This window comes from Alosa sapidissima, chromosome 9 (assembly GCF_018492685.1).
Source record: "Alosa sapidissima isolate fAloSap1 chromosome 9, fAloSap1.pri, whole genome shotgun sequence".
Taxonomy (NCBI): domain Eukaryota; kingdom Metazoa; phylum Chordata; class Actinopteri; order Clupeiformes; family Clupeidae; genus Alosa; species Alosa sapidissima.
The window spans coordinates 11,853,773-11,867,412 of NC_055965.1; the positions used below are offsets into that span (position 1 = coordinate 11,853,773).

The 13,640-nt window shown below is 40.4% G+C and overlaps 1 long non-coding RNA gene across 3 annotated transcripts; it reads right to left on the bottom strand.

Annotated features, from left to right (window-relative positions):
* Positions 1-6,530: 6,530 nt before the first annotated feature.
* LOC121719231 lies at positions 6,531-10,754 on the bottom strand. Of its 3 annotated transcripts, XR_006034200.1 has the most exons (4): positions 10,397-10,754; positions 9,374-9,523; positions 8,029-8,942; positions 6,531-6,982 (listed from the first exon to the last, which is right to left on the bottom strand). It is a non-coding gene; the product is annotated as an uncharacterized LOC121719231 (long non-coding RNA). The 3 variants fall into 3 exon arrangements; XR_006034199.1 differs by lacking the exon at positions 8,029-8,942; XR_006034198.1 differs by lacking the exon at positions 6,531-6,982 and having other exon boundaries at positions 7,792-8,942.
* Positions 10,755-13,640: the final 2,886 nt, after the last annotated feature.

Sequence of the window (13,640 nt, forward strand, 5' to 3'; positions counted from 1 at the left end):
CTCTGTACCAGCACTTTCATTTCCCCTCTTCCCAAGTGGAGAGTTATCTCAGGCTCTGGTCTCTGTAAGGCTTTTTTTTGCTAACGTATCAGCACGTTCATTCCCCCACACTCCAACATGTGCTGGAATCCATAAAAACTTAATCGTAATTCCAAGTCTTTCTAATCGGTATAAGTACATACAGTATATCCATTCTGCACGATCTGAATGACTGTAGACTACTTAAAACTGATGCAGAGTCTGAACAGATCACCACCCTTTCTGGCCTTGCCTCTTCTACCCACTCCAATGCCTTAGCTATGGCAATTATTTCTGTGGAATAGACAGACACCTCATCAGTCAGTCTCCAGAAGGAGCCAACTCCCACACCTCTGACCACTATGGAGGCTCCTGCTCGCCCTGCCTCTGGGTCCTTTGATCCATCAGTGTAGATATCTCTGAATGAGTGATAAGTGTCCCTTATATAGCTCTGTACATACCCAGACAAAGACTCAACCTCTGCTTCTTCATGCACCAGTTGTAGCATGGCCATATCTACTGCTGGTTGGGGGAAAAACCAAGGTGGGACTGGGGAAATCGCCACCGTTGGAGCAACCATTTATTTTCTGAGCCCCGCCTCCTGTACCCAGGACCCAATGCTCCATCCAAAACCCCATCCCTTTTTAACTGTATATTCCCAGCATGGCTCCAGTATTGTTTGCACTATATGTTCCACTCCATGACCTCCCAAATTTACCAAATAAGCAAGGGCCAATTTCCTCCTCCTCAACACCAAGGGCATTTCCCCAAGTTCCACTTGCAGGTTCACCACTGGGGATGATCTTAATGCTCCACAACATAGCCTAAGTGCCTGAGACTGGACCCTGTCCAATACCTTAAGCTGTGTAGCTGATGCTGAGCCATATACCATGCATCCATAATCTAGTGCTGACCGTAAAAGAGCATAATACATTGTTAACTAGATGTACCGCATAGCGGTACAAAATATGACCGCCGCTCAGTCCTGTACAGCCGTTCCGCGAAAATAAATCACACTTCAATTTGTCTCCATATTTTACTCCATCCCCCACTCTTGAAACTTTTGTGTATGCTTGTTTGGCATGCCTGAGTGTGTGTGTGCGGCTGCACAGAAAGTAGCCTACTGGTGCTGAAAAGGTGAATAGATTGTAGAATAGCCAAAGAAGATGTAGCATTGTTATAAAACCTTTAAAATCTCTAAACAATCACAAGTAGGGCAGTTCATCACAGTTCATCCATTGCAACTGGATTGATGAAAGGTCACTTACACCTGTAGGCTACATTGTATTTGGGAAAAGCAAAAGGTATCAGCATAATGTTATTTATTTATTTATTTATTTATTTATTTATTTTTAAACAAAAACATCTCTGTCAGTTCCATGCCGTTTTCAGCAGCTATCAAAAACAAAGGTCATTTTTGGATGGATGGATTTTTTGTGAATGTTTCTTCTTCTACATAAGATTTTAGTCATCTTTAGTTCATGTAATACTTTATTGTCAATGCACAAATTAAGTAACAGTAGGCCTAGTCTGAAACGTTATTGTTAATGCACAAATTAAGTAACAGTAGCCTAGTCTGAAACGAAATGCTGTTTTACATCTAACCAGTGGTGCAAATAACTGACATGTCCAAATGGGCCTTGATGAAATGCGTCGCTAGACTGTTCATACACACTTTAACGGGCCAAAGTTGAAGAGCTTTTGTCCGTTATTGTTAGTGAAAATATAGGCTGATTCATGTTCCCTTGCATTGTTTAACTGAGGTCCATGGCTAGTCTGGCTTTCATCAGACCAAGCTCAATCTTTTAAGAAATCAAAAAATAAATAGCGGGCAGATCAGGCTGGGTTCACCCAGCCTAGTCCATAGGCACCCGATATTGTTTAATTTTCCGATTGAGATATACACGCTCTGGTTATTCTAAATGCAAAAATGCATCAGGGAGTTATGACAAAACGGTAAATAACAAACTAGATCCTAATAGAAAGCTAGCTTCCCTATGCTACAGGTAGGATTATAAGGTAGGCCTATTTACAACATAAATTGCCAATAGGCTATGCTGGCGACACAAATAAAATCTCCTTTGGAAACCAATGGCTTACGCCTTACAGTATCAAGCGGACTTAAACTGTCATATCGTGGCGAAAAATTGTAATAACATTCAAGCAGCTCCATGAGTCAAGGAAAGCGCGAATGAAGTAGCCACTTCTAAATGGGACCCACTACACAGTAGCTTAAGGTGTGTTGCTAAAGCAGCCATAATGAAATGAAGGTGTCATTGTTTGGATACTTCACACACACGTGCTTTTTAATTTCACAAGACTACAACTACCAAGCTGGAATCAAAGCACATCGATTCCCCTCTCACACCATGCACGCACTTAAAACAAAATAAACAGGCGTCTCAGTCTCACGCATGTATAGGCAAAACTGTATCAGACCGGTGTAACGTTGGTAAATCTTCCATTGCACAGAATGATTTTGTAGCACGTGCAATTAATGACAGTCGAAAGATACAAACAGTGCTGCTATACATTTGCTTGGTATAACCGCATTTATAGTTTTCTACAAATGCAATAAATCAAATGCCTCCATCACTCAACCAACGCTAACGGTAACATTACCTAGGTCCTTATTGATATTACAAGATTAACGTACCTGCAGTAAAAACCAAGCATGTCCGATAAACATCCTGAGATTTATTTCGGCTTCAAGAAGAAATGGGAATTACACTTCATGTGAACATCGTCCTATCCTTATTAGATGTTCGCTGCGGTAAATTACAGTCCTTGTATGAAGCGTCCATTGTTTTTTTCCAACCCACTTTTAACGTCCAACAAAATTACGTCTCACGCAACGATGCGCCATCTAGTGGACAAACGACTACTTCTCGCCAATACTGAAAATGCAGCCATGATGATGATGATGAATATTTATTTTGGCTTTCTTTTAATCCTACTGAACCCCGGGGACGAAATGAAATTTTTCCGTAAAGTCTAGTGGGGCTACATACCCACCAAATTTCATGTACCCCGGTGGTTCGGTGTCCCGGGTATCAATGAGCAAAAATTCAGGGAGTAGATGACGGGAAAAATTCTTGAATTGTGTGCATGTGTGCGTGTACAAATTTATGTTTATGTGTGTGGGTGTGGGTGTGTGTGTGTGTGTGTATGTGCGTGCTTGTGTGTTTGCCTGCGTATGTGTGTTTGTGCATGTGCATGCATGCGTACATATGTCTACTGTGTGAGTATGTGTCATACGTATGATTACTGTAAATGTATGTGTGTGCGTGTGTATCTGTTTATGCACATGTGTGCACATGGAATGGGTTAACATGACCCCTGGAGGCAAACATACGGAAAAAATTGGTCATCCTAGGCCCTACAGTTCTCAAGATATTCACAGAGAACTGTGTCTGCCCTACCCTCCTTTCGGGGGGTCCAGTCCAGCGGGGGGTCTACAGATCAAAACGAAGAATGACGGTTCCATGCTATCCATGTGGGGGTACATGCCCACCAAGTTTTGTGTACCCCGGTCTTTCAGTGTCCCGGGAATCCTTGTTGGTGTACGTCACTAAATGTACACATAAATTATTTTATTGTAAGGCCCCCCATGAACGAAAGTACACAAAACTTGGCATGCATTCGGAGGGTGTCATAATGATCCTACACTTTTAATTTCGTGCAGTTTTGACCTTGTCAGCCAGAGATATTGTGATGAAAACACCTAATTTTTTGCTTTTTAATTTTTAACTAGGTGGCGCTATACATGAAATAAGTGGTAATGGGATGGGTTGACATGCCCCCTTAAGACCAACATACATAAAAAAGGTGGACCTCCTAGGCCCTACGGTTATCAAGATATTCACAGAAAACTGTCTCCGGCCACCTACAGGCCAGTTGGTGTATAGTAACATAAATTAATTTATTGTGTGGCCCCCCATGAACGGAATTCCACAAAACTTGGCGTGCATACAGAGGGTGTCATAATGATCCTACAATTCCAATTTCGTGCAGTTTTGACTATGTTAGGTCACAGATACCTTCAATTACAACACCTCATTTTTACTTTTTTGTGTTTAACTAGGTGGCGCTATACATGAAATGAGTGGTTATGGAATGGGTTGACATGGCCCCTTGAGATCAACATACAAAAAAAAAAAGGTCCTCCTAAACCCTACAGTTTTCGAGATATTCACAGAAAACTGTGTTTGCCCTACCCTCCTTTTGGGGGGTCCAGTCCAGCGGGGGGGCTACAGATCAAAACGAAAAACGATGGTTCCATGCTATCCATGTGGGGTTACATGCCCACCAAGTTTCGTGTACCCCGGTCTTTCAGTGTCCCGGGAATCATTGACGGAAATTTGGGCATGCGAAAAAGAAAAAGAAAAAAAAAAAAAAAAAAAATCTGACTAAACCTATATGACCGCCGCTTCGCTGCGCGGCGGTCATAATAAAGAAAATATATTTGCCCCCCAGTCAAGCCCACTTAGACATCTCATCTCATTTATGACTTTTTTACACTTAGTTTCTAACTTCTTAATGTGTGTTGACCAGGTTAATTTGTTATTGAACCAGAGCCCCAGATATCTTACCACATCCACTCTCTCCAATGGTTCCTCATATAAATACAATTTAACATTGTTAGCCACTTTTTTGTTGGTAAAGAAAACACAACAGGTTTTGGATACTGAGAACCTGAACCCCCAGTCTCCTGCCCACTTTTCAACCTCCTTGATAGCCTGCTGGACTTTGTTCACTATAAAGTTGACATTCCCCCCCCCCCCCCTTCTCCAAAGTGCTCCATCGCCAGCATATAGGGAGACCTCCATGTCTGGGCCTACACACTTAAAAATATCGTTGATCATTATATTAAATAACACAGGGCTAATGACGCTACCTTGTGGGGTGCCATTCTCTACCTCTGTTGCCACTGACAGTTCTGCTCCTACCCTAACCTGTATTGTACGCCCAAATAAAAAACTTAAGACCCAGTTGAACATACGGCCTCCTACTCCCAATCTTTTAAGCTGAGCCCTTCCTTCCAGAGCATATCGTATGCCTTCTCTATATCAAAGAAAACTAATAACTAATAATCTTCCCACCCTTTGCCAGAGCAAGACACGGCACCAAAGCGCTTTCCTCGGTGGCACCAAGATAATGAGAGCGATGAGACACTTGACGTCAAAGTCCTTTTAATTCCTCGCCCTGTAAAGTCTCTGGCAAAGCCTAGATTAACATGGAATGTCTTGTAGATTAACATGGCAAATGTATTTATTTTTCAGGTCTTCCATAAAACCATTTTTTGGACATTGCATGTCTGCCTAGCTTAACCTAACATCGTTTTTAAAAGTATGTTATTATATAAGCTGTCAACGCAATGTCTTGCAATCTTATCATGTCTAGGAACCTCCACAGTAGGCTACGCCTTTTCACCAGAAGATGGCAGCCGAGTATCAGCGGCTGAGTAGGCCCAGAGCCTATTCTCTGGTAGGCCTACACGGTCTAGGGTCTACACCTGCTAAGTTAACACGTTTTTGACCATGTTTTATCAAAAAGTTAGCGCTCTGTTTAACAAGAAACAACCTTATTTAGTTCTTTAAATTGATCTTAAAATGCTATCAACATTATGGCCCTGTTAATTAGGCATATCTTTTTGGATCACATTAGCCTATTAGATAAGCAGTTATAGGCCTGAGCAACTGTGAAATTGTGTTTCAACCTTTAGCCTTAGTGCTGTCTATAACTGCATAACTCACTAACTTCTAAAATGTTACGTAACAGGCCTATGACAGATATGTATTCATAATAGAATATGGCCACATCAAAGATGGGAGCTGAGGCCGAGGCCATAATAAAAGGCATGACTTATTCTGAGGGTCTAATATTTAATATTCTGAGGGTCTAATATTTCAATGTTTGTCCAGCATCCTACACCCTTCCTGGGACTCAGATTGTTGTTTTTTTAATGTCATTATTAATATTTTAGAGATACCCCCAAAATGTACACTGTAAAAAAAAACTCTCTGCGTTTACTTAAAAAAACAAGTCAACACATTTCACTAGCTTTTTTGAGTAATTTCAACTTGACAGTGAAGAACTCAAATAATCAAGTTAAATCAACAAATGCTCCCAACTTGAAATATCTAGTAATGCAAACTTAGTATTGTGAGTAAGGTGGACTTACAGTAGGTTAGCAACTCAAAAAGTCAAGTTGAATCAAGTGCTTTTAACTTGAAATATCTAGTAATGCCAATTTAGTATTGTAAGTAAGGTGGACTTACAATAGGTTGGCAACTCAAAAATTCAAGTTGAATCAAAAGTTCTTCCAACTTAAAAAAACAAGTCAACACATTTCACTAGCTTTTTTGAGTAAGTTTTACTTGACAGTAAATAACTTAGATAATCAAGTTGAATCAACAAATGCTCCCAACTTGAAAATATATATCAATTCCAACTAATACATTGACTCTAACAAGAAAAAACAAGTCTAAATAACAACTCAAAAATCCAAATAGATCAAACAATGTTTTTATTTTTAGCCAGTTTGAACACCCCTGAGCTACAGTACCCTCCAGAATTACTGGCACCTCTGCTAACGCTGACTAAAAAGAGGAATATTAAATCATCTCTTAGAAATTGATCTTAATGCCTTAAGTTAAAAAATGAGGGAATATCCAACATTTAAGGACACCAATTTTCTTTGTGAATGAATAATGTATCATAAATAAATAAATGTTCTTCCTTAAAATACAGGGGTCATAAGTATTGGCACCCCATGTCGTGCAGGAGTCCGCATAGGTAGGCCAGTGCAGATGGAAGATCCTTGATGTCCTGTAGAACAACAGTCTCTTCCAGGACGATGGCGATATTGGTAACAGTGTCTGGTGCTTTCATGGCGAGGTCGTCTTCAATGACGGTCAAGATTCCAATTTTCATGCCTCTAGTCCTCCTCAGCATCTGCATCCTTGGTGGAAAAGCACAGAACTACATCACTAAATTTGCAAAAAAATAAATTAAAAGACAATGGCTCTCCGCATGTGTGCCTTTTAGTGACCATCTGGTGCAACCAGGCCAGGACAGAAAATATAAAAATGGTGCAGCTCAGATGTCTTCTTAATTCTTTTTTTACTTAAGGCGAGACACTAGTGAATAGGGTAACATTTTTAACTAGCAGATATCACTATGAAACTTTCCCAGTAGATTACTTACATTAATATGAGAAAATAATGTATTACAAGTTTTCTGTAATTTAGTCTTTACATATGCAAATTAGGCAGTATCTAATAAAATATGCGATAATTTGCATACATTTTAAAACACGTTGAGTTCATCATTAACTGGTGCACCTACTGCATTTTCGAGTTCTCTAAATGTGAAGTGTTTGTGCTTCCTACTTTTGTGTGTCGCAAAGTTTTGTACATTGCCAATGCTATGGTCGCAGCCTACAAATGGACAAGTTATAGCTTCACCACGACGTAAATGTCCTCCAAGATGTTTAAAAAAGTCCACTGCACTACAATCACATTGGAATGTACACGATTGACAACTGAATGTAGTTTCGACCTGAGGTGATTTGTCTTTTGCATGGTACCGTGCCAAATTAAATTTTAATGTAAGTGTGGCAAGTGGTATGAGGAAGTTAGTATAATGTATTGATGACTACGCCACCTAGGGGGAGGGTTCACCCCTAGGAAATAGTTTAAGCCAATGCTAACCCTTTGAGTTCAATTTAGGTCACACAGGTTCAAACACAGGAGAAGCTAGAGACTTAGATTCCAAAAATATACATTTTATTGACAGATCTTAGTTACAATTATAAAACCCAACTCTGAGGAAATGTCTCGGCAATTCCCCTGAAAGATACCAGTATGAGAGACACGACACACATACACACACATACATACACACCATACCGTACATACGGTGACCAGCGAGGCTGCACGTCAGCTGGCACACAAGGTCTATGGGCAATCTCAAGAAAAGGGAAAACGGAGCAGGGCGAGGGCTTACCACGACCGGCAGGACTACAGGAGGGGGGGGAAGCGGTCCAGAAGACACCCACAAATCACACGTGAGAATCACACTGCAATCACTGCACTCACACTGCAATCACACTGCACTCCAAAGCTAAGGATTGACACCCGAGGTGTGCTACAGGAAACGTGAAGGGACCCCACCACCTGAGGGTGAGCCTGCCGCTCGCTTGGACCACACCGCACCTGTCCAAAGGAGAACAAGGGAGAGAGGGGGGAGAGACTATGGTTAGAACTGTGGGTAGCACAATCACACTAACTTAGCATTAGCCGGTATGGTTATACTTAGCTTTTGAGCTGTGGGGCTGGAGGCTGGAATGGCCGTCCCACAGATGTTGAAGCCCCCAGAGGTCAAGCTGGAGCAGTGCAACCGCCCTGGTCACGGCGATGGGGGGGAATAACGTTACTGCACACAAATACACGCTCACACACCACTACCAACCACACACATGCACATGCACAGCAGTTCCCACAATGCAACAATACAATGAAGGGGCTGTAAGATACAGGTGAGTTAACCCCGCAAATACTCAAATGTGCATGCAGCGCAAAGCAGCTCTAAACATGCATCACAGGGAACAAAAAGGAAAGGCATAAGAAAAGAACATAATAAACCACATGCAAATACACAGAAAGAAGCAAGTAATCAAACATGCAAAGCATGCACCATACGGCCAGAAAGCCCTAAACATGCGTTATGCAGATCAGTCCAAAATTAATCCCATGCACAATCAATCACAACTGGTACGACAAACAATACCACCAGTAGGTTACACAATAACCCCAGCGTCAAACCGAGGATTGAAGAGGACGCGATAAACTTCGTAAGAGACAGAACAGCAGCCGCGTGTGGCGTGGAGACACTTGGCGATGCCAGCCGACTTCATATATCTGTGGAAAACAACAAGTGTATACAGGCAGGTTAAAAAGAGTTCGTTCCTAACCATCAAGTTGAGGGAGAGGGAGGGGGAAGCTGCGTTAGCTCCGACAACACCGCTCTAGCTGCTTTAAGGCAGACACCAGGCTCAACAGTGCTACACCGGCCTCAACGCCGACAGGACAGACCAAGCTCTTACTCGTGAGAGCATTCACTTGATGGCGGCTTCACCATCCAAGTTGTGATCCACGCCAAACTACTATGCGCCCCGGAAGACGGGAAAGAGAGAAAGTAGCACATCCAGGTAGCAATTTGCGTTCCTAGATATAAGTCTGCCTAGGTCCGCCCTGTAATTAGGATGAACGCAGCCACACCAATCCAGCACAGGGGGAGAAGCAAAGGAGCCAAATAATAGGGCGTAGCCCAATCTGCTACATAAGCTTACCTGAAGTCTTAAAGATGCACATGCACTTGGGGTGGAGGCAGAGCCAGCTTTTTCCCTGGTGACCGTTATGAAGCCTGTAATGGGTCAGGAGGGTCTCTACATCCGGGTGAGAAAATGGACACTCCTTACATTGCATTGCAACAGAAGAGTCTGCAACAACAAACAAGAGTAGAAAATTATTATTTTTTATATAGGTTTGTAGTGCAGTGGACTTTTTTAAACATCTTGGAGGACATTTACGTAGTGATGAAGCTATAACTTGTCCATTTGTTGGCTCTGATCAAGCATTTTTTAAGGGAGCGCGATCGGCGAATGTGGGGTTGCCATTGTTTTATGTGCCTGCATTCTATTGACATATGTTGCATTAAAAATTACATTTCCATTTAATTTTTTTCAACCTATATGCAGCGCCTCTGCAGATCGAGTAGCAGCAGTTGCAAGACATTGCTAAAAACTTTGGGCGGGAGTGAGGTTTAATCAGGGGTTTAGCTTACTCCACAGTGAGCTAGCTATCCTCACTGGCATCCAATACAAAGGTCTTTCTATAAAGGTGAATATTTTAGGAACATACATGTTTTCAGCAAAACAGGGAAATAGCTAACCAGACAATTATACTGATAATTGAGCTGTAGCAGCTACGGCTATCACTAGTTGTGGAATTAAGCTACTAAGATTAAGCTACTTATATTAAGATATATATAAGATTAGCTAGCAGGCTGCCACTATTTCAACAACACCACACTATTTCCAAGAACGTTCCTTGCTGATATCCATTTTACACAAAATTGTTCCTGAAAGTGAATGTTTTAGGAACATCCTTGTTCAGCATTACTGGTTATGTCTTCCCAGAACATTGCAAGCTTTTACCATTCACAGTCATAACTAGACATCACTAACGTTAGCTAGTGATAGCTGCTAACGGAATGTGGGCAGTCAGATCAGCTTAGCTAAAGCAACACGACACCGAGAAAGACTGACTATCATAACAATTGGATATTGGATAAAACTAAATGCCTTACTTACCTTTGACAATGCTGTTGTCATTTGCTCCACGCTGCATACAGGTAGGGAAGGTGACTGGCTTCTGTCCTCCTGACAAATTCAATCTGCAGCCCACAGTTCGCCTTGATACTTTAGGAAACAATGCGCTTGCGCCAACTTGACTAAGAAGTTCAGTGAACTTTGGGAAACTTCTCTCTTATAGATACTTAATTATGCAAGTTGAGTCAACTCAGTTTCTTAAGTTTGTTAGGTGAATTTCCCAAATTAGTTGTAAAAACTTGTTATAATGAGTTTTACTACACTATTTGATTATTTGAGTTCTGTTTAGTCAGAAAAGTTATTTGGCAGTACTAAAGGCAAGTTGTATTTTTTACAGTGTAGCACTAGCTGTCTGGTTGCTCTAGCTGTTGACTGCAGCCACTCGAACTACTGTAGGTAGCACTGATTATTATTATTTTTTTTTTTTTTTCATACCGATAGTACTTTGAGACCTCGAGGAACAGAGATACATGTAAATAAATCGTCAGAGTTCTCCTTTAAATAATTTGGTTGAAGAAAACATATTGCAACAATGTTTATTTTTTTATCATATGTCCCTTGCAGTGGACATCGGGTCACACACATGTTGCATGGAATAACAATGGGATCTTAGGCGATTTGAGGAATTAATAGGTGCCAAGGAATGTTGGGATGGCTCGCTGTGAGCCCATCAGAGACTTGCCCAGAGTATGAGCGGTATTAGGGACCCCCATAGTCTGACCCCTGACCCCTGTGTGATGGACCCAAGAATTGAGTGAAACGCTAGTGAGTTGAGAACCCTAGCATGGCAGAGGTACAGTTGTTTGGAATGGATGGATAATTGTGCAACCACCCAGCAAAAAGTAAAGTACACAAAAGGCCAATAATTTACACTATTAGTGTTATTTTTTAAATAAATGTATTATAAAAGTTTTTATAATTGATGCATATAATTTATTTAAATAAATAAATTATAAAAGTTTTTATAATTGATGCATTGTTATGATGCATTGTTACTTGAGTCTAAACTAGTTTGGCAGCCAAATGCCAAATTTAGGTGAACCTGGTTTTGTGATGTTCAGATTTTTTCTTTTTAAACTTTATGCAAATCAACACATATTTAATTAGATTATGCCTAATTTGCATATTTAAACATTACATTTCAGATAACTTGTAATACATTTTTTTCCATATTAATGTAAGTAATCAACTGGGGAAGTTTCATAGTGAATCTGCTAGTTATTTTTTTTTTACCCTATTCACCTGTAATGTCTCATATTGTATTCAATACATTGAACAAAAAAGGGTTAATATACAAAATTGCCCAAGGGATGTCACTGGGCACCCTCCTAAATCTTAGAGATACTAGTCTACAAGATTCTGCAAAAAAAAAAAAAAAAAACTTTAACCGACAAAACCAGGTCTGACCCCATAGCTGCCGGACTAAACCGTATAACGTCCTTTTGCCAACTCTTGCTCACAAGGATAAGGCTGATCCATAGCCTCACTCACCAACTCAATTCTTCAAAGACAAAGTAGTAATATTTACATTTTTGGCCAAGTTACAAATCAGTGAGTACAGCCAATTGTTAAATAGCCCTCTCACCAACCAGAGCTTATAAATAGTGATGGGAACTTGATAACTCCGCCACCTCTTCTAGCCTCTCAGACGACTCCCAGTCTTTGTTGAATTTGGGATTTCCTTTTAAAGTTTCTTATTAAATAGGAGATGGCAAGAATGACAAGCCAGCTGGTGTCTCTTATATATTATATCTCTCTGTCTTTTGCATGCAAGAAACGTTCCAAATTACGCATAGCATAGTAACATTTAATAAACCTTAAAGCCCTACACATTGCTAAGTTTGACTCTAAACTAAAGAGTCAGAAAAACCCTCACTGCCTTCTGAAGTATGTCATGGAAATTGATTAATGACAGGAGGTAGTAAGACTGTCCACTACTAAGGACATTAAATAAAAGTTATGTGGTGTTAAAAGTGTAAAAAATAAATATAGACATTTCTGAAATCTTTCTAAATTGAGATTGAAACAATGAAATAAATTGACCAGGGGTGCCAAAAAATCTAAAGGGTGCTGTCAATTAACTGACACTGTGACAAATTTATCTAGACAAGGAATATTTATAAGAGGATGGTTAGAAAGACAAAAATGGGTGCACTGTATCATAAACATGATCATATACCAGGACATTTTAAAATTTAAATCTGGCTGCCTCTGCAAAGACACTGAAAGTGGGTCATGATTGGATCATCCAGCAGAATGATGATCCAAAACATCAACACAATAACATCTGAAACCAAAATCAAGCTTACTCCGCAGTCGTCCTGTGATCTGATCTCTCAGAAAACCAGTGGCAGTGTGGGTGTGACCTGTTGCCATGAGCTAAAGTGAGGACCTTGGAATCTGCAGAGAGAATCTGTTGAGAGGAAAGGTCCCAAGGTACTGGCTTGCATTGTATTCATCAACATCATGAGTTGTTAAGAAAAAAAAATTGTATTGGCAAAGGCAGGCTTATATTCCTGCCTTTGCCAATACACCCATATTCTGTGGGTGTCAATAATGGCACATGTGTTTTTGAAAAGAAAAAAAAAACATTCTTGAGGTATTATATTTCTTAGAATAAACTTCCATTGAAGGCAAGATTTTCTTCACTGTTTTCATTTTGAAACTATAGAAGAGTCACAGGGGTCTACAGGTCAGCCGACATTGTAGCTTGTGCTTTGTATAGCCTGTTTAGTCAGCTTTAGGGTTTACCTTCTGAGTCAACATCCCTGATGTTGATATGGAAACAAGGATACAAGGATACAAGGAAGTTTATTGTCACATGCATATAGTTACTGGAAGTAAGAAATGCAGTGAAATTATGTCTGGTGTCAGCCTATCGGCCTATGGCGAATAATAAATATGCTTCACAAACATGCTGTTGTATATGATCTGACATGTCCTTTGTCCTCTCTCCTCTGTACTCTCTTCATCAAGCAGACTGCCCCCTTTTTCCATCTAAGTCATATAATTTGGAGGAGAAGTTATGCTTTGCATGACATTGTTGCCTTTTTATTAAGTGTTGTGGGCTCTGGGGCAGCATGAGACAATGTCCATTGTCCAAATGGTTTCTATATAATAAAATTGCATCAACATTCAATTTAAAAGAAAAGAGATATGTGTAGTCAAGATTTACTTTGCACATTTACTTTCTCATGTCACACCAATAACAGGGCAATGTTTAAAG